The sequence below is a fragment of the Plectropomus leopardus genome, chromosome 23, assembly GCF_026936395.1.
Source record: "Plectropomus leopardus strain MGB_pleo_1.0 chromosome 23, ASM2693639v1, whole genome shotgun sequence".
NCBI lineage: Eukaryota > Metazoa > Chordata > Actinopteri > Perciformes > Serranidae > Plectropomus > Plectropomus leopardus.
Genome location: NC_142198.1, coordinates 14,134,624 through 14,154,889, shown reverse-complemented (window position 1 = coordinate 14,154,889; position 20,266 = coordinate 14,134,624). Strand labels below are relative to the sequence as shown.

Here is a 20,266-nt window from a genome sequence, read left to right as displayed (position 1 = left end):
GTGCCATGTGAAAAATCCAAATAAAAAATGCAGTGCATCAGTGCAGGAAAAAAGTCTAAAACCATTTATTATGGTACGGTGTATTTAGAACTAGACCTCTGTGAAGGCTTCATCTGTAGGCTGCATTTTCTGTGTTCACTCAATACCTCTTCAGCACTTTCCCACGCTGCTGAACAGGTGCTTTGTGTGACTTAATCTTGGATGATCTTCATCCAGACTCAACAAATTTAAGATATCATCAATCAAAGTTAAGAAGAACTGCGTGCAATAGTTCAGTCACATTTCTCACTGTTTTTTGTGTTTTCAGAATCTACACATGTATTGTAATGGTTTTCCCCCAAATTTGTCTAAATCTATTTGTTCATTTATACAGCATAGTATCATTGATTTGATGTAGTAGTGACATACATTACACTTTACCTATGTCAAATAAGCATCACTAACTTTACACCAAGGGTTAAATAAGCCCTGTAAACATTTCTCTGGAAGAAAGAAACATTTTTCAGGAAGAAAAAAACATTTCTCTGGAGGGGATGTGGATGTCTGAAAGTTAACGTTTATCAGATATCATATCGCACATCAGATAAAGAGATTCCTCGTGTGAATAAAGGTGCAGTATCTTAATCTCAGGCACATAAACAAAACAGCTGAGAGACACCTCTGGCTGGAGATTTGGAACCATGTGACGATTCATAATTATAAAGTGATCTATATTTAGATTAAATTTTTCTCATAAATCAGAATATTTCTCTGCTTAGATGTTATATTTAGACTGTGTGTAAATATATACTTATGCAGCTTCAGACTGTAATGGCTCAGGCTTTTCTTTGAATTTGATCTTTTACAAACTCTTCCAAATTTAGATCACAGGAACGCAGATATTTAGCCACTTGTTTGGTAAAAATTGGTCGTGTTTCAGCAGTCCCAAAGGAAATATGGCATAAAACAAGTGCCATAGCACTTAAAAAATTCTGTAAGCTGCCCCACAGGTTTTAATATATACATCTAAGACATCACGAGGTTTGTTCCTAAACTGCATCTCATCTATCTTTTAAAATCCCTCATGCTCTGATCCACATCCACACATTCGAAACTCGCCCCTAACCCTGAATAAGCTGCTAAAATAAAATATGTTAAAGCCAAAATGGGATTGTCCCAAAAAAACACGTATCAGCATGGTTAAAAAACAGATTGCCCAGTCAAGTGTGCCCCCGTTGTCATGTCAGATATGTGTTGTTTGTCTGGTTTCCTGGGAAACTTGTCTTGTTGCCAGGTTTGTCTGGTAACATCCTCCTCCTGCTCGTCTTACATTCCAGATCAGTCTGGACTGAGTTAATGCGATGGAAGAGTATTTGCGGAAGATGATTTCATTGAAAGTTATGCTAATGACCGGTAGCACACACACACACACATCTGGCATCTGACTTCAGTAGACTCTCAGAAGCCGTAGTTACTTTTCTGATCACAGAAACCAAGTTATTCATTTAAATGATGTTACAAGAGCATTGAAATATTATACGTCCCTGGGTGGGCTCGAACCACCAACCTTTCGGTTAACAGCCGAACGCGCTGACCGATTGCGCCACAGAGACTGTTTCTGTTATGCAAGAGAAACAGATAGAGTTGCATCTAGAAAAACAGATTGTGATGCTTGTGAGACTGATTTCACACACCAAGTAGAAGCTAGCATGCTAGCATTAGCCTAAACAGTTGACAGTTGACCTGACTTTTCTGACACTATTTTCTATATAGCTATTTCGCTTACCAGCTGTGAAGAAGATGACATTTATATTCCTGGCTAAAAACAACTGGCTCCTTTGGTCACATACATGGGCCAGTGCATGTTATAATTGACATCGTTTTAAATGTCAGTTTCAGTCACACTGTCACTTGGAATTTAGTTATTTAGAAATTCAAGGACATTCGGCTTTTGATGATGTTCATTTGGCGCCAGTTATAGATTTGCTACTGATTTCTCTACCCATTACCTCGGGTTACAGAAAGCAAGTTATTCATTTACACAATGTCATCTGATGATTTACACACACAAAATCCTTAGTCCCTGGTTGGGGCATGAGCGACCAATCATATGTAGAAAGATGACATTCTTAATCCTCCCTACAAACATATCATTTATCATATCATCAAGTAGGAAAAATAGCAGTGTGACAATATAAAAATGCTCCAATTCAAGAAAAAGTTCTGCACTAAAAATGTTAATCAATTAAAGGAACATAGGTATGGCAACAGAATTAATTTAAAAATATTAAACTATGACTCAAAAATACTTATTATGGTCATTATTATACTAACTATTGCAGAATTGGCACTGTCAGTGTTATATGACTGGATCATTATTACTGGTGCATGGATGTTAACAGGTTTTAACATGTAAACATTACTTTAATGTTGAAGCTGGTCAAGTAGGAGTAAATTATATCTGCTATACGTTTGGGTTAGTTTAATTTATAGCAGCACATTATATTTTAGAAACTGATAATACGTGTTTGAAAAATCTTGTACTCAAATACAGTAGAGGATATATTTTTATTTGCAATAAAAATACAAACATTTTAATTCATAAAAATGTAACTAACTTTGCATATCTATAATATCTCTCCTGGCTGTGAACTCTAAATCATAGAGGCGGTGACTACTTCCTTTATCTTGTCTTCTTTCACTGCATCTTAATCTTTCATCAGCAAAGCCACATTAATCCCAAGCAAAACCCAATGTCTGTAATTATTATAATTACATTAATACATCTGTTAACAACATCAAATTACAGCTCCAGGAAATATTTAACTTGTGTACCATTTTGTAACATGTTAAGGTGGGTCGTATTTTCATATTGGGCTCCACGTTTTTTGATCAGAGAAGATAATATACCCAGTGATACAGCCTTAAGTTGATTTACACATCACATGTATGAGGAGCTTATTTGGTATCCAAGTGCAATGCAATGTTGCCAAGTATCCTAAATATCTTTCAGCAAATTCGTGTGCTCCTCACATGGATACTGCAGACTGAGACGCGGTATGTGGTGGGATGTTTAGCACAATATATGGCCTCCGCTGGCTCCATGCACTCATTATAGAGGCTGTTCAATTACACATGTGAAAGAAATACTTGGATGTTGCAGGCATTGCAGCGCACCTAGATACCAAAAGGGGACGATGATAAATCCTGGTCATATAATGGAAGGCCTGACAGCTGAAAATCACTCTGTTGACGCTCATTTATTTATTAAGTCAGTGTACAGTGGGAACTTTTTTCTTCACCTATATGTTGGCATGAGTGAGGATTTATTATAGAGACTTTTCACCCAGAAGAAATGTGTAGGAATTTTTTTGTAGTGCAGACATACATGGACTTGCAGACTTAAATGGTAGATTGCACACATTGTATTGGCGTTTCATCATCTGATTGAAGGTAATTGACGCACTGATTCACAAAACTAACCGCAAGTAACCTTAAATGTACTGTGTTCACATTGCGTGCAAGCATACGTGGTTTTTGTCTGCCTGTACGAATAGATATTGTCAAACCCTCCTTTTGCTTCAACATGCCAAACTTCCCAACCTTTCCCAGATAAAAAAAAAATCAGCCTCCACAAAACTCTGCTCCTTTTATTGTGAACATTACTGCAGGCGAGCCGTTGTCCTGGTATTCAGATTGATGTTTTTTTAATAATAAAAGTATGTCAACACAGTGTAGCCTCCAGGTACCAAAGACATTTTCCTCTTGTCTGTGTCGGGGGCTGTTGGGGTTACTCCAGCTCTGTTGTAGCATGCTAAACTATGCATGCAAACTGTGGTGTGCATGTGTTTCTTTCCTTTTTGCATCACCTGGATTAAAGGTATTTGTTGTAAATTGATTGTTGACTCAGTTTTGGCTGGAAAAATGAGCTTTTGAGTGACATTTCTTCCTGTAAGTCACATAAGGATGTGCAGCACAACTACAGCCGGCAGCTCTAACATCAGAAAATAGTATTCATTAAAGTGAGGATACATCAAATGAAACATTTGTTTTGTAATAAGAAATTCCACTCTGCAGCTTCCACAATGTCTTAAGGCAATGTAAGAGTTATTGAACTTTGAAAGGAAAGCAGATTTTTCCCCAAATGCCCAGAAAAGATTTTCATTCCAAAATAACTTATGCAAAGGAAACTTTATTATAAGATAAGATGAACTAAGATGAGTTTTGTCCCAAAATGATGTGTACAAAAAAGAGTTTCCCATGCAACATAATAATGGACAAAAGGCTATTTTGTACCCAGTATCACCGATTCTGATCTTTTCTTTGAAGTGTTATATTTTATGAAAGGTTATCGTCCCACAATGTATTGCTTAATTCCAGTCAGAAGGCTAGTCAGCATACATTAGCTAGTAAAGATTTTAAGCGTATTCCACTTGCTTGCTTTACGTAAAGTTAGAAGTATTGCTCAGAAGACACAAGTAGAGAACAGTTTTGATTTGTCTAAACTGCAATATACAGTAAACATTTTAATCCAAAATGCGACACAGGAAGTACAGGCGGGGTAAAGAAGCTTTCAGTATTGTGAGTGAATAGATTAGCAGTATCTCTGGCCCCAGTCAAAATTGTAACCCTCAACTTTCTTCATACATTGAGCTGTAAACCCAAGATGACAGATGTTCAGGTAAAGAAATTGCAGTGTTTGCTTAAGGTGGCCTTTCTTTGCGTTCGTTCTTTAATCCGTAACTTCCTCTCCCATCGTCAGTCTCACCACCTTTAAGTGGAGCCACAGGAAGGAGTTGCAGCGACTGTTTAAATCACCCTAAACGATGTCACCTACAGAGCTTTACTTTCATCATTGTTAACCACAACCGCAATTTCCGTTGATCGTCATCCTAGGAGCTGCTTCTTCACACATGTTGTCTCACTCTGACATGCACACAAATACACAAAAATACACACATCGCCTCAGGACCCCCTAGACTAAAGAAAGGCATTTGGCGATGCCTCTCTCATTATTTTGTGTGTGCATGTGTGTGTACATGAGTGTTAACTTCAGAGTCTCTCAGGTGGGAGTGACTTCATGATTTAGTTGAGACCTTTATTTCCACCTCCTCTTCACTCCTCTGCTCCTCCCTGACTGTCCATCATGTAAAAGGATCTCCTACAGCTTTCTTTCTCACTTTATTGTCTAGAAGTTCTCATTTTCTTTTCTTTTGAGCTGCAACCTGAGGGCAAACTTTACAGAGTATCTCAACTGTATGAACCAAATAGTCTCCGCATGGCACACGATGATCCACCTTTAGGAGAAGAAAGGTTGTTTTTGTCTCCTCTCTCACAGTCCCTTTAATCACACGAATACATGTTACCAAAATAAATAACTTAATTAATTCTGTTGATATCATTGTAATAAAAATCCCCCTATAGAGAGCCTGAATGGAATAAAAGAAAATATAGATAGGAGATGAGTTGTGTCTGATAGTCTCCGTGCTGTTACAGAAATAAAAAAGAATTATTTTGTTGTTACAAATTCCTCCATATAGAAAACTTTCGAGTTTTGTAGAGAATTTGAAATAATGGCAACATGGAAAGATGTGAGTGAGATCACTTAAATGTGTCCCAGAAGCAACAGGGGGAAAACAAGAAATAGGCTAGTTAAATTTATTTAAAAATAAATAAATATTTGTAATCATTTGTGTAAGTGGTTTGGAGGAAAAACATACTTTGTTTTTTGTCTACAACCAAAATCAAAATCGTAAAATTAACATTTTTATAAAATAGATGATACTTTTGTTTTCATTTATATATGGATGTGAAGAAAAACAATATCCAGGGATAACATAAGATTTAAGTGAGAATATATCTGGCATGATCCCAATAAAAAAGACAGACGTAATACATGTACCATGAAGCTGAACAATAAAATAATCATAAAAAAATAAAAAGTAAATACACATAAAAAAAACAACACAATAACAGTTTAATAGCACATTAAATTTTATTTTATAACCTGTCATAGTGTTAAAAAAAACATGCATTTTTACTGGCTTTCTATTATACTATTCAACAGATAGCCTGTCAGTGACAATAGTCACCTCTGGGCCTCCGTATTTATTTTTTTCAAAAATGCTTTATACCTTTTGTCTATGTCTTTTTGGACTATAGGTCTTAAGTATAGTGAAGTAACCGATCATGTGTGATCATGTCCAAATAATTGAGTTCCCTCTCTTTCTAGCTTGTCCTTGGACTGAGAATGAGATTTTTTCCGCTCCCTTCTCACACTGCTTTCTGTCTGTCCCATTCACAGCTTCAGGCTGTATTTTACTGGTTCCCATCAAAGTCTAATGGTCTGTAGGTAACTCTGTTGTTCTCTCACCGACCCTGGCCTCTCCTCTGTCCCTCTGTCTCCTCTCCCACATGCAAAAATACATGCCTGACTTGTGTGTTTAGCAGCAAGAGAAAGACGTGGATCAGATCACAAAAGAAGGCGCGTCAGGGTGATATTTTAACCTCACCATGCTGCTTTAAGAGCTGCTGAAAAGCTGATTGACTGGTGAGGGGAGGAGGAGAGGGGGGTGTCTATAGCATCGCATAGTGGGTAGTTTTTTTCTGCCTGCAGGCTGCTTATATGTGGATGTACTCAAAGCTTAGTTACACTGAGTGTTTTTGTTTTTGTGTCTCTGCATTTGTTTCTCTGGAGATTCCCACACATACCTTGTTATTCTTAAGTGGATAAAAGAATTTTTAACCTCTAAGGCACAGAATAGCTTTCACAATATTTATATTTATGGGGTGTCACTGGCCCCATGAATAAAGACAGTGTCCTTGCCTTGCAGCCTTGGGCTCGACTCCCGCTCAAGGCCTTTTGCTGCATGTTGCCCCATCTCTCTCTCCCCGTTTCACACTGTTGATCTGTCTTGTCTAATAAAAGGCTAAAATGCCAAAAATAAAAAATAAAAATACATATATTTATAATATAGTGTTTATATTTTAATTTATTTTTACTTATTTATTCATTTTTAAGTGTCAATTTTCCTTACATATATATATATATATATATCAGCATGGGTATCATCAGTGTCAAAAACAGTATAACCAGTACTTCAATACAAGCTTTAATAATCATTGATTGTAAACATTATTTAGCCAAATTAACAGCACTGTGACAATGATTGTGAAAAATGCTACTGGTTTTCAGTGTTAACTGCCGTTTTGACTTAAACTGACAGAGCACCCTAAACTATTTAAAAATGAAAATCTTTCTTTTACATTTCTGTAAGATGACAAAATATGTTTCATACTATAAATGATTAATACTTCATGGAGCCTCTAGTATTGATACCTTGTAGCTGTTTAAATGCAACAGTCATGACTGTTACAGACAGTAAAATATTTAGAAATTCTACCTCTTTGTCCTAACTGGTGTGTTTCTGAGTTTCAAGATAATTACTGAAATTAATAAGTGCTGTCACCACCAAAGAAGAGAAAAATACACTGAATTAAAAGCACATAAATAGGGACAACCTGCTGAATAGTTTAAGGAAACCCTCAAGGTCTTTCTCAAGGTTCCTGCGCTGGCCAAATTAAAGCAACAACTGAGCAGCTTATTTCAAGACCTCACTCTGAGTTTTGGGAACGCTTACCATTTATGGACATTTGTGTGTACGCTGAGATAGTCTTGAAACCCATTAGACTAGCAAAAGTTACACAGAGCTACTACTTTAACATATTTAGTCTATTTTATAGCATCTTGTAGGATAAGTCTGCAAAAAATAGTTCAGAAACAAATTGCACACAATGTGTCACACACTCACTTCAAATGTCTTTTCCATTTAAGGACATCACACTGTGCTCAGTCTTTTAACATTACAGCTCACATCATATCAGGGGATTCACTGGACCCTGCGCAGGAGATTTTATGGGAGAGAAGATCCAAATTGTTTGGGAAAAAAAAGAAAAAAGCATGAAATGATCTAAATGCTGATTGGTTATGCTCAGAATCAGTCAAAAAGTGGCTTCAGGTTCCTTATTTTAGTCTTTTCAGATTCATGTTTCACATCTAAAGATTCAAACCTTTTTATCACTCTGATACTTTATAAGAAGGATGAGAAAATATGTATTTTTGATTTGGGGGTGAATTATCCCTTAATCTCCACATTAGCTTCAGAAGGACGTACTGCAGACAGATATGGAGCATTTGTAAGACTTTTGAAACCTTTGAAAAACTAAATTCCACCTTTTAGTAACTGTGCATGGAGAACCGGGTTCCTGCTGCTGAAGTGTCTTTGAGCAAGAAACTGAATCTCTGCCAACTCCAGGGTGCTGCTCTGAAACTGACCCTGCCCTCTGACCTGTCTGCAGAGGATGAAAGACAACAAAAGACACTCAATAAGTCTGATTTTTTGACTGACAGACTCTATGATGTGATCCAGACTGTCCCCACCCGTCTGGTCTTCCAAGCAGGTTAAAACAAACACCAAAGATTATTAAAATGTGACCCAGACATCAACAGACATTTCCACACTGCAGCCAAGTTAGTCATCATAATAAGTGAGATTTGATGGACCAAACCTGCTGTTTGCAAGTCAGGAGGGTAAAAGGGAAATTTAATGGAGTGAACAATTCCTGTGGTCTTATTACAACGCCGCAGGCTCTCCCAGGTGTGTGTTGGTGTGTGTGTTTGGGGGTCAGCGAGTGGAATTTCCCCTCTGTTTGTGATCAGACGACAGGGGAAAACGATGCACTCGTCTGCCTGTCTCCTTCCCAGCATCGCCCCCTGTGGTCAAAAGAAGGAACTCAAAGGTCGGGGTCAGACCCTGGAGCTGGCAGGGATTCAATGTTTCCCTCCTTAGTGCACCTCTTTCTTTGGAAAAGAAAACACACCCAGTGATGAATCATAGCTCCCTTTTTAACCTTTGTGGTTTGGTATATCTGTCTGGCAGCACAGTAGCTACATGAGCAGACTGCGGTGACAGTGAGATGCATGCTATTATCTATTTGGGCTGAAGTGTTTGCACAGGCAATTTGACTTCAATCAGCAAAAAACAGACAACACAAAAGGTAGATGCAGCTGATGGAGAGTGACTCAGCAGAGGGAAATTGTGTGTGTCTCATAAATCCTCAAAAATACAACAATCAAATAGGTTTAAAAGCAGGAAAGGCATTTTTGATGATGGTTAGGTGATGAATAACCTTTAGCCACAACTAAAAGTTAATCTGGCTTGTGGTTGGTGCTGTTTTGCCAGCGTGACCTGACTCACTGAGGAATTAAAGAGGCTGAGGTCAGAGGAAAGTGAAGGATGAATGAAGAGATAAGACAGAAAGACAGATAAAGAGAGGCATAAGTCGAATTTCAATAACGCATGAAGGCCCTGTATACGTAAATCCATTCCGAAAACTATACTTTCTTCTAAATTCTCACCAAAATGTCTATAAATATATCTCTTATAATTACATTTTTTTGTCTTTATCCTTACCACAACTACATTTTGATGTTTTTACACAGATTTTTTTTTTTTGCTTTTTATTTACTTTATTCAATTGTATCTTTGATATTGTAAATACTGTTTTTATAATATTTTTTAGAGGCCATGAATAAGTCATCTCTAGCGTCTTGAGTCTCTTTCCCTGGCTTTTTGCCATTATATGATGTTTTTTATTTGCAGGTAACAGTCACTGCAAAGTTACCGTATCCTGCACAATCTGGGATTCTTTTGGTTCTTATACATGATAGAGAGAAAGGTTTGCATTTATTTGTTTACCTGGCGCTTACAATGTCATCTCATGGTCTGTAGTTTTATTTTTTTACAACTGAAAAGATTTAAAGAACGAAAGTTTTTCCAATCCTCTAAACAGACAGAATATTTGTCTGTGACTCCAGCTGTGTTTCTTGTTTGACCTGCAGGTGTGGAATTCAGCAGTGTACACACACACACACACACACACCATAATGCTCTTTACTGTAAATACATGAATATACACCATAAACTACAGCAGTATTTCCAGAGACACATACCTGCAATGTGAGCACACACACACACACACACACTCAAGTGAAATCATGTCCAGATTACCACCAACCCTCTATTCACACTACTTCGACAAGGAGAGGAAAAAAAGCAAAGGGGTGAAGTTGCTGCTCTGTTAGTGGCACTTCCGTTGCTAAAAATAGGTCCTGGTTGGCAGCAGTGGTTGGCAATGCAAGGCGTTGTTTGGCAGGGCGGCGGGATACGGTGAGGTAACTTGAGGTGCAAGCTGGCTCGCTGACTGTAGCTTTTTAAAGGGGTTACACTTGTTTGCAGAGATAAAGAGGTTTTAATAAAACAGGAGTTTTGTCTGTTATAAGATCAGCTGGTTTCTGGTGGATCATTGGCTCACTGTAATTACAGTGACTTGGGAATTCAAAGACAAAGAACAAGCTTTTAGTACTCTTAAACCAGCTACTTTTGCCAGTTATGTTTTAGAAATCTTTGTTGCTACAGACGCTCACCGACAGCCCAACACTGACCCACAGCCGACTGTCGGCTTGGTTTGTCAGGGTCCTGAAACTTTTTGCTAATTTTTTGGCCTTGTCTTGTTAAGTTGCTTGTTGCCATCAAATCAATTTACTCAGGTTTCAAAGGGTTCAACTAAGTGCGTTTGATAACATCAGCGCTAATTTTTGTGTGACTCTTCATGGTGTTTCTGTCTGAGGTTAATTGCTGATACTGTCACATATATAACTGATCAAAGATCAAATAATCTGCCATGCAGGGCCAAAATGAAATTATCTAAATGAAGACTGTGGTGGGCACGAGTAACATGAACCTGACACTGGCTGTAGCAACAAACACACACACACACACACACACACACACACACACACAGGTAGACACAAATATTCATGCATTACTAGACACTCATGTACACACACATGGTGGCGTTAGGGGGCATTTATCTTTTCACGTCAATCCACGGGGACCCACCTATCAGTTTACACCTGTTGTTCGGACGAAACCTTAAACTACGAGGAAAGCATTTGTGTGTGTGTTCATGTGTGTCTGTGGCCGCTAGGTAAGGACATAGCTATGTATACAATTTTCCTTGCTCTTTGGAGGCACATTAGTTCTTTCTCAGATTTCTACTCTCTAATATATGAGCAGTAATTGCTGCCCTTTTGTTAGTATAGACAAAACACGTCTTTTCGACATATATGGAGGCTTTTTCCCTCCTCATTCCTTTCTACACACACATGTCGCTCCAAGGTACAAAACAGAAATCACACAGGTGAAACTAGATCTTGTGTCCCTCCTCCTCCTCCATCTTTCAACCCCTCTTCTCCTCCCATCATTCCCTTTACCTCTCCATAAGATTATTTTCACACCATCGGTCCCATGTGTCCACCATTACACCCTCTTTTCTTCCCAGCTCTGCCTCCATATGTACCTGTTGGAAACCATTACGTCTTACACTAGTTCCCCCTGTTGTTATCGGTTTACTCGCCCATTATCCACCCCAAATTCACCTCCCCTTTCCTCTTCAAAAGCCCCTCATCCCCCTCCAGGCAAGGGGAGTTTAGTGTGCTTCAAAGGGGGTGATTATCATAGCACTTACCCAGAGGGTGGGCACTGTCACTTCATGTGTGTGTGTCTTTTGTTTAGATGTTTTTCAGAGTGTACTTTTGTCTTGAAATCATCTATGTTTTCTGACAGTTGGCCTATTTAGAGTTGTTTTTGTGGGAAGTTAATTTTTAAGAGAGTTTGTTAACTTCATGGTTAACCAGAGAAGGTGTTGCTCATTTAAATCCTTTTAAGTGAACAAAAAAGTAGGCGTTCTTACCACTTTCAGGCCGACTGACTGAGTTTAAACCCCCAAACTATAAAAATAGTTAAAAAGCTGTCATATATGACCCCGCACTTAGTCCAGTTTGGGAATCTGCATCATAGCTATATGGCTTTGTTCGTGCAAAATTGTACACCATGTTTGAGCAGACTTAACTGAAATCAATGCATATATGCAGGTTATTTAAATGTGTCAAAACATGCTACAAATAGATGATAGACTCCTTTCCATTGCCAAAAGATGAGTATGCTTTTTTAAATTGTTTTTTCCTTCTGGTATTTAGTTCTTTTTCACGCCTGTTACTTATTCAGTTTCTCTTTCAAAACCAGTGTTAATTATACTGAAATGATGTTGGAGCACTTCCTGGACAGAGATGGACAAAATATATTGTTGAAGATGACAGAGACTCATTGAAATAACAGATAGATGCACCAAAAAAGGGGCAAAATTTTTTACCCAGCTGTCATGTTTCCATCTCTGCCGGTCAGACCTACAGCCGATAAACACCCATGACTACTGCAGCGTCATTTGTCTGGGGAATCAATTCTGATTGCAACCTTTGCCACTAAAGATAAAAGTCAGATTTTAATAATTGGGCTTTTTGTTTAGTGAAAAAAAGAGGATTTAGATTTTACTTTTTTTGATTTGCATTGGGCTTGATAACATTAACACCTGTGCATTCTAATGCAATATAATATTCACAGCAATAAAGTCTATGATAAAGCCAGTACTGCTCAGTTTTGGTGAAAAACTTCGATATTAACTTCTTAAAGCTTGTTTTATTAGAATGAATTATGTCATATTGTGTTGCGGTGCATGTTTTCCCATCCTTGACTCAGAGTCTACAGCCATGCTCGATACAGGATATCGCTGAGGCTGATGGGAATGTCATTAGGTTTGAGGTATTTTGGTCATAAATGAAAGTACTTGGGAGCCCCAAACCTCCACATTGGAATCTTATCTGCTTTTTTTCATGTACAACAATGTACTTTGAAATTCAAGACTATACATATACTTACCATTAGGGAGTGAAATGTCCTCGCTTGACATTGCTGATTTGTAGTGCTCACTGGATGATCCTATGTAAACTTACATCCTCCACTGGAGGCATGTTTAGTTAATATGAGATTACAGCAGCTTTTATGAGAGTCAATGGATCATTTATAACTAGTGTTGGCTGTATGTATAGACCCACAAAAGCCTTATGGATTGTTTTGATGGAGAAAGAAGAGAAAAAAGAAAAGTCATGAGAAGCATCAGCTTTGTTTGTGCTTCTTACAAGAACAAGCGTTTACAAGAATGACAGCAAAAACAAAGCATCTGTATCGAGTATTGACTGTTGAAATCTGCTCTATCCAGCCTGTTTGGAGTATTTGACAAGTTAATTCCATGTTTACTACACTGCAGTTTGTCTCCTGTAGTCCTCAGCTCTGTTCATACTCAAGCAGCTAATGTTAACATAATGCTACACTAATGGATCCTCCAGAATGACGATCTGAATGTGTATTGTAAATATAGTCTTTGGCATCAGATGTCTTGTCTAGTTTGTTAATTGAAATCAGATCATAAACACTTCTTTGTGGTGCACTATTATTTCTGTCTTGCATAAATACTCATCTCTGACTTTAGCTGGATAACTTATCAAACTCCGTCTAAATATTTTTTTTTGTGGTCAGATATAAAGTTATGTTCCATCAACAGTTAAAAGTGGAAGTAATCCATCAGAGTAATAATCCTTTCACGTCGTACATTGAGAATAGTTGGACGATACCAAAACCAGATGCTTGGACAGTAATGGGATGTTTACATGCAGAACCTCAAATCCACCTGCACACAGTGAAACTGTCCAATAATGAATTGTCTATGTGTTGACCTCTTAGACAAAATTAATTAAAATAAGAAGATGGAAATAGCAAAAAGATAAACAGTTGCTGGCTCAGTTATTAATGAAGCGGTGTGAGGTGCAGGTCAGAGAAGATTAGAGATCCCTTTCAGACAATTTTCTTTAACTTTCTTTCTTCAAGACATCAGTCTTTTTCTTATTTTCCTCTCTTAACTTTCAGTATTGGTGATGGCAAAAATGATATAGTGAGGCAATATAAAGTTGTCAACAAGTGGTGGAAATAATAATTACTGTCATAATCTGTTCATTATCTTCTCGATCAATCGTTAAATTGTTTTGTTAATAAAATGTCAGAAAATAGTGAAAGAGTGCTCAGTAATTCCTTTGAGCCCAAGGTGATGTCTTTAAACAGTAAGTTTTATCCAACTGACGGTACAAAAATCCAAAGCTAGGCAAAGAATTGCATTAAATTTTCACATTTATGAAGTCTGACGCTAGCACTTTTTTGCTTTTGCAGTCTGTTAATTTTCTATAGAAAAGACAGAGTTGTATTTTTGAGGAGTTTTAAAGCCAATAGTACCTAAATTCCAGCTTGCTATCAGCAGGAATTGCCCCCATATTACACTATCTGGCACCTCAATATTTACATCCAAAAGCTACTTCAAAACTTTGTTTATCAGGGTGTAGTATTTAAGCGTAAAGTGTAGGGTTAATATCAAACCTTGTCCAAAATGCTGATAAGCACATAAAAGTCAGTAATGATTGCTCAAGTAGCCAGTAGTTGTTCTTTGTCCCAGTTTTAAATCTCTCAGGAACAAAGTCAGAGCAGCTTTGTTTTCAGTGTAACCACCATAAATTTTTCCACCACATCATATTTCACAAGTCAAAACATGAGTCGCCAAAAAATTGCAGCGACAACCTCTCTTTCCTCATCATTCCTGTGTGCCGATCCTTCCTTTCCCATCTGTTCTGCTGTTGGCTTGCCGGCATGTAATTTATGACTGATTTACACCTAAACACACATTTCATGTGCTCCATTGATCACACTGCGTTCTTCCCCCTCTTTGTCTGCGCTCTTGTCCGGACAACGGCTCGCAGTTTATTTTGGCTCCAACCTGAGTCTCTTCCTTTGTCTCCATCTGTGTCGACTGGAGATTTTTTGCCGCATAAAATGTCTCGGAACTCTCTTTTTTATTGCGGTTGGATGACATAATTGAGATGGCGTGAAGCGGCCTGTTCTTGGTTGTTTTTATGCCAGTTTTGCCAGTGGGCAGCCGGCCGCCTTTATTGGCATGCTGAAGTGTTAAGTAGGTTCATTCTTAGTGTGTCTGTGTCTGTGCTGAAAGGTGGAGGATGTACTGATAACCTAGACTATATTTCAACATCTTGTAAAGATGGTGATTAATCATTTCCACTGGCAATGGGAGCGGCGATTGAAACAATGGAAACAACTTTGCAAGTTAGGGAAATCCCAATTATGTTGTAGCACTGAAAGAATTACGGATTTGTCTTTACATTTTCATACTTGAGGTGTGTTTTTGATTTTGTTTTTGTCTGTTGGGGTTTATCAGATCATAGAAATTTTAAAGCAAAAAATGTCTTTCTTCTAATAATGAAAAGACTACCATTGGTTGTTGAACCTGCATGCACTTCAAAAGTGACACAGTGTGCTATACTTGGTGGTTTGGGTTTATTTTCATGTCACCATTCTGCAGTCAGAGTGGATTTATAGCTGTAGAGAAACCAAACCCCTACCGGAAGCTCATGTTCCGACGATGGGGACTGCTGGACAGCATCTTGGCTGGAGGACTGAATAGTGAGGGTTGTAAGGGGAGTCTGAACTTTAATAGAAGTAGTTGGAGATCATGTGACCTCCCTCACACCGGTGTTGGTTGACAGGGCAACATTATTTCTGTCCACATTGGAGGTGAAGTCATTTGGTTAGATGGTGCTGTCATGAGGAGATCCAGCACTTGCGCCATAGGGCAGCAACTAAGTCCCCTTTATATGCCTTTTTTGAATTTGCACACAGAACCAAACATTGTGTGATTTTAGACAGTATGCCGGCATCGTGGAAGCAAAAGAGGCATGGCATATAACACAAAAGCATCAACTTCTAGTGTGACGCATTACATAAGTGTCAGCTTACTAAATTAAAACAATGGCATTAACATGGCAGTAATAATCATTTAGCATCCTAGCATCCTTGGACAAAGGAACTCCTGAACATTGTTTTACCAATTTGCAGACATTTTTCAGCTGCTGTTCTTCTTCTTTGAGTTAAATCTCCTGTGGAGGGTTACACACATAACACATCGTCAAAACTGCTGTTAGCTGTGCCGTTCATGCAGACACACTTTCATCACTGTTACTTCCTAAAGGCGAGATAATTCTACCCCCCATTCCCATTCCTGTACATTATATACAGAGTGGTAAGTCTGTATAATGGCACAATATCTCCACCTTAAACAGAGAGTGTATAAAGGGCCTAAGTAAGGAGGCAAAAAAATGTTCACCTAAGTTTATCCATGTGTTCAGGGGTTTTTGCCATTACTAAAAACACTGTGAACCCCTGATTCAGGCCTCTAACGTTTGTGTTCACACCCATTACAAGAGGCAAGGTAGGGCATGGTTGAGAATCAATTGTCATAAAAGCAACAGATGTTTCCAATCATTCTGACATTGCAGATCACTCGTCTTTTCCCTGATAACATCTACTTTGAGAGACACACTTAAGGACCTGGGCAGGGCAGAAATACCAGGCACAGGACCTGAGGATATACAACATAAACGTGCACCAGTGGTATTAGCAGAAACATTCTGCGTAGCTCCTGTTCGACGTGCATGCCCGTTCTCGCCCTGTTTCATTTTGCTCCTTAAAAAAAATTTGATAAAATTAAATTTCTCCCTTTAAGTCTCTAATTATGTTCTCCAAGGAAAAAAAGGGGGAGAGCCAACAAGGCTCGGCAGGTAGAGTCCTAATCCTGTCTAATAGCAATGCTTCTGTTCTATCATGACTTCATGACTGCACAATCCTGTGTGTGTGTGTGTGTGTGTGTGTGGGTATGTATGTGTGTGTGGGTGTGTGCGCGCGCCTTAGGGCGGGACAATATATCGATATTATATTGATATCATGATATTGTCTTTGATTTTATTATATCTTTAGTGTTGTCTTTTCCTGGTTTTAAAGGCTGCATTACTTAAAAATGATGTCATTTCATTATTTACTCACTTTGTCATTATATCCAAAGTACTGATGATTATCAAAACTTTCATTGCATATTTATTTTTATGAAAGCAACAGTAGTTAATCCTACAGCATTGTCAAAAAATATTGTGATATTTATTTTCTCTATATCACCCAGCCTTAGTGTGTGTGCTGGTGTGTATGCAGCAGCAATAGTAGTTCTTGCATTTGTGCAAGCAAGAAAGCACAATTGATGAGCTCCTAAAATATGCTAACTCTTCAGCAGTAAGGAAATATAAGCATAGTAAAAAGTAAATTTAGCTTTAAAATTAACGAGCAGTTGTTCATGCATCAATGATATTAACATGATGTGATCATATTTAATAACATATCATTTAAGCATTTTTTGGTGATAATACTTTTGTACTTTATTGTGAAGTCAGGACTTTTACTTGAAATTGGTTTATTTGAAATACAAAAGTATGAGCATCAAATTTTACTTAAAGTTCCCAAGTAAAAGTACTTGTCATGTAGAATTATCTAATTCAGAAATTTACATGTGACATTATTGTACATTTTGATGCATTAATATGTATATCACTTTAATGCTGCAGCTGATAAAGGTGGAGCTCAACTAGTAACCAAAATTGAATTCAGAGGTGTGCAAATATGATATTTCCCTCTGAAATGTAACCAAGTAGAAGTAAAATGTAACATAAAATATAAGTAAAAGTACATCAAGACTGTAGAAGTACAGTATTTGTAAATATACTTAGTTAATTTCCATCACTGTGTATTTGCATAGTATTTTTAGTTAAATCTGAGTTTATCACACATATAGGCACTTAGAAACTGTAACTAATGATAACTTTAATTACTTATTAACTTATTTGTTTCTATTAATGTATTATTCATCAGAAGTAGTTTAAAAAAGTTCATAATTTTCAGAGCACAAGTAGACATTTTCAAATGGCTTGTTTTCTCCAACCAACAGTCAAAAAATATCCAATTTATGGTAATATAAAACATCTTTTTCCTGAATTTTGTATCGTTGCACCTACATGTCAATGTATATGTTAAGATATCTTATCAGTGTTAGGATGACAGCTTCTTTTGACACTCACACACCTGCACATGCTGTACATACACACACTCCATATCTTAAATTAGTTCTATATCACAATCTCAGTCTTCAGTGAGCCTGGTGGTTTACATTCTTGCTTCATGCTGGTATCAGAAGTGTTCGGAGTGATATCTTTGCAGAGGGTGCAGATCTCATTGCGTGCGGAGAATTTACATATTGTAAGTGAGCAAGTTTGGTCTCTGACAGAAGATAACTTCACAGATAAATGTTTTGGAAAGTTTTCAAACACATAGACCAAAATGGGACAAGAGAGTTCACAGAATGTACATTATATATACTATAATATGTGTTGGAAGGTTTTAAAGTGTCTCATATTATAAGTATTGATTGATCTGCCAGTTAAACACCCGTGTGCTGTAAAACTAAAATGTTTTAACATGTCCCCACAGGCATCACATTTTTATGGCTCAGAAATCCACGTATGAGAATTTCTTCCAGTCAATTAAATTCGATAAAAGTTAGATAGAAGACATTACCTGGTCTACTGATATTTTCGTTTTGTTTTTGTTATTCAGTCCGCCCTCTGTGTCAGGGGTTGTATGGCACTTGGAAGGAGCTTAGCTTAGCTCAGTTAACTAATCTTGGGTTACTTGACTCTGCCAGGAAAGCCACATTATGCAGCATGTTTGGCATTTCACAACACAAATACAGTCTTAACTGGATGAGAGACTGAGAAATGCAGAGGGGAAAATATACTTTATACTTTCTACCATCTGCTTTTGCAGAGTCCCAAAATTGCCTGTAGTTTGACTTTCTTTTGACCATTTTCCAAAACATTTGATTTTTTTTTTTATGTTGTTGGGACACTATTTCTGGTATTGTTGCATGGCAACATGTTTGTATTTGAAGTGATTTGTCTGCTCTGCATTAACTCAAAACAAAGTGTAGCTTTTGCACACAAGAAATACAGATTTTAAGTGTGATGGATTAAAACTCACAAGTCTGCAAATTGATTTTGATGGCAAACAAAAGTTAAGAACCTTAAGTCAAGCCTTAACAACTAGAAAAATATATTCAAAAAGCTAAAAAACAGAAGTGCAAAACACTTACATAGTGTACATTATGAAAAAGACTCAAATGGTTCTTAAAGGGTGAATGAAAAACATTGAAAAAAGTTTTAGAATTGTACATGAATTAAAATTCTGCCTTTTTTTCTATTCATATCCCAAAGTTTTCTTTCTAATTAAGATTCAGATCTTGTAGAATTTTAGTAGTTTTAAAAAGTGAACATAAAAGTAAAGTCCCTCTCGTGATGCATTGTGTCTGCAATCAACAACCTCATTTTCTTTATTTACATTTGCAGCCGTCGGCTATGTGAGCCGGGTACATGCAACGTCCTGTTTGGGTCGGCTTTAGCGCCACAAATTTCCGCTGTCTGGCTAAGTTATAGATAACCTGACCCCAGCTGGGTGGCCTGCACGTTCGAGGGTGAACATTTCTCAGAAAAGGCACGTGAGCTTGTGTACAAGTACACAAAGCGTGCACCTGGGTACATGTACAGTCCATACTGCTCACATAGACACAAACACAGCGTGGAATAAACAGAAGTAAACGAGGCAAGCTGGAGGCCCAAACGCAGCTGGTTAGTCTCCTGCGGTGGATGTCAGGGTCACAGATGGAGACCAGAGAGGAGGAAGAGAGGGGAGATGGGATGGGGAGGGGAGGAAGAGTAGAGAGGGAGGATGGGAGGACAGGCAGAGAGAAGAAAGGAAATGGAGACAAGGAAAGACAAAACATGGAAATGTGATGATAAAGAAAAAGAGGAGGACATATAAAGAGGAAAAATACTTTTTCGTCCTCCTCTTATCTTCACATTTCCTTTCTTGCCCTTTGCCTTTCTTTATTTGCAATAGCAGTCACAACCTCCCATTCCCCTTCGGTTTCCCAGTTTAGGTGAAGGTGAAATTTAAAGATGATCAGATCGTATTTTTAAATGCATTTCCCCAGCTTTCGTTGTCACTGAATCAGGTTTTTGTTGTTAAAAATTGACAGTGGCTCCTCCCTCACTTAATCAGCGTATTCAGTGGTTTGTGTTGGTGCAGTGCTGTTTTGACTGGCAGGTGTTGAAGGCTGTTACCATGTGATGACATGCTGATTTGCAGCCAGCAGATTACACTAATTCCTGTGCAAGTGTGAAGGTTCAGTTTTAGGAACTCAAGATGCTAAAAATCACATTTTTCTGCAGTTCAATTACCAAATTTTACTTGTCAATCAAATAGTTTTGCCTTCAGTGTATTTTTCCTTTTGATTACTGTTTTGTTGATGAAGGAGGAGGAGGAAGAGGAGGCCGTCACTG

The 20,266-nt window shown here is 37.8% G+C and overlaps 1 protein-coding gene and 1 non-coding gene across 5 annotated transcripts in view; one reads left to right on the top strand and one right to left on the bottom strand.

The window, feature by feature from the left end:
* col4a6 (collagen, type IV, alpha 6) overlaps positions 1 to 20,266 on the top strand; it is a 135,805-nt gene that overhangs the window by 50,567 nt on the left and 64,972 nt on the right. The gene's annotated exons all lie outside the window — the stretch shown is intronic.
* trnan-guu (transfer RNA asparagine (anticodon GUU)) lies at positions 1,519 to 1,592 on the bottom strand. The gene has a single exon. It is a non-coding gene; the product is annotated as a tRNA-Asn (tRNA).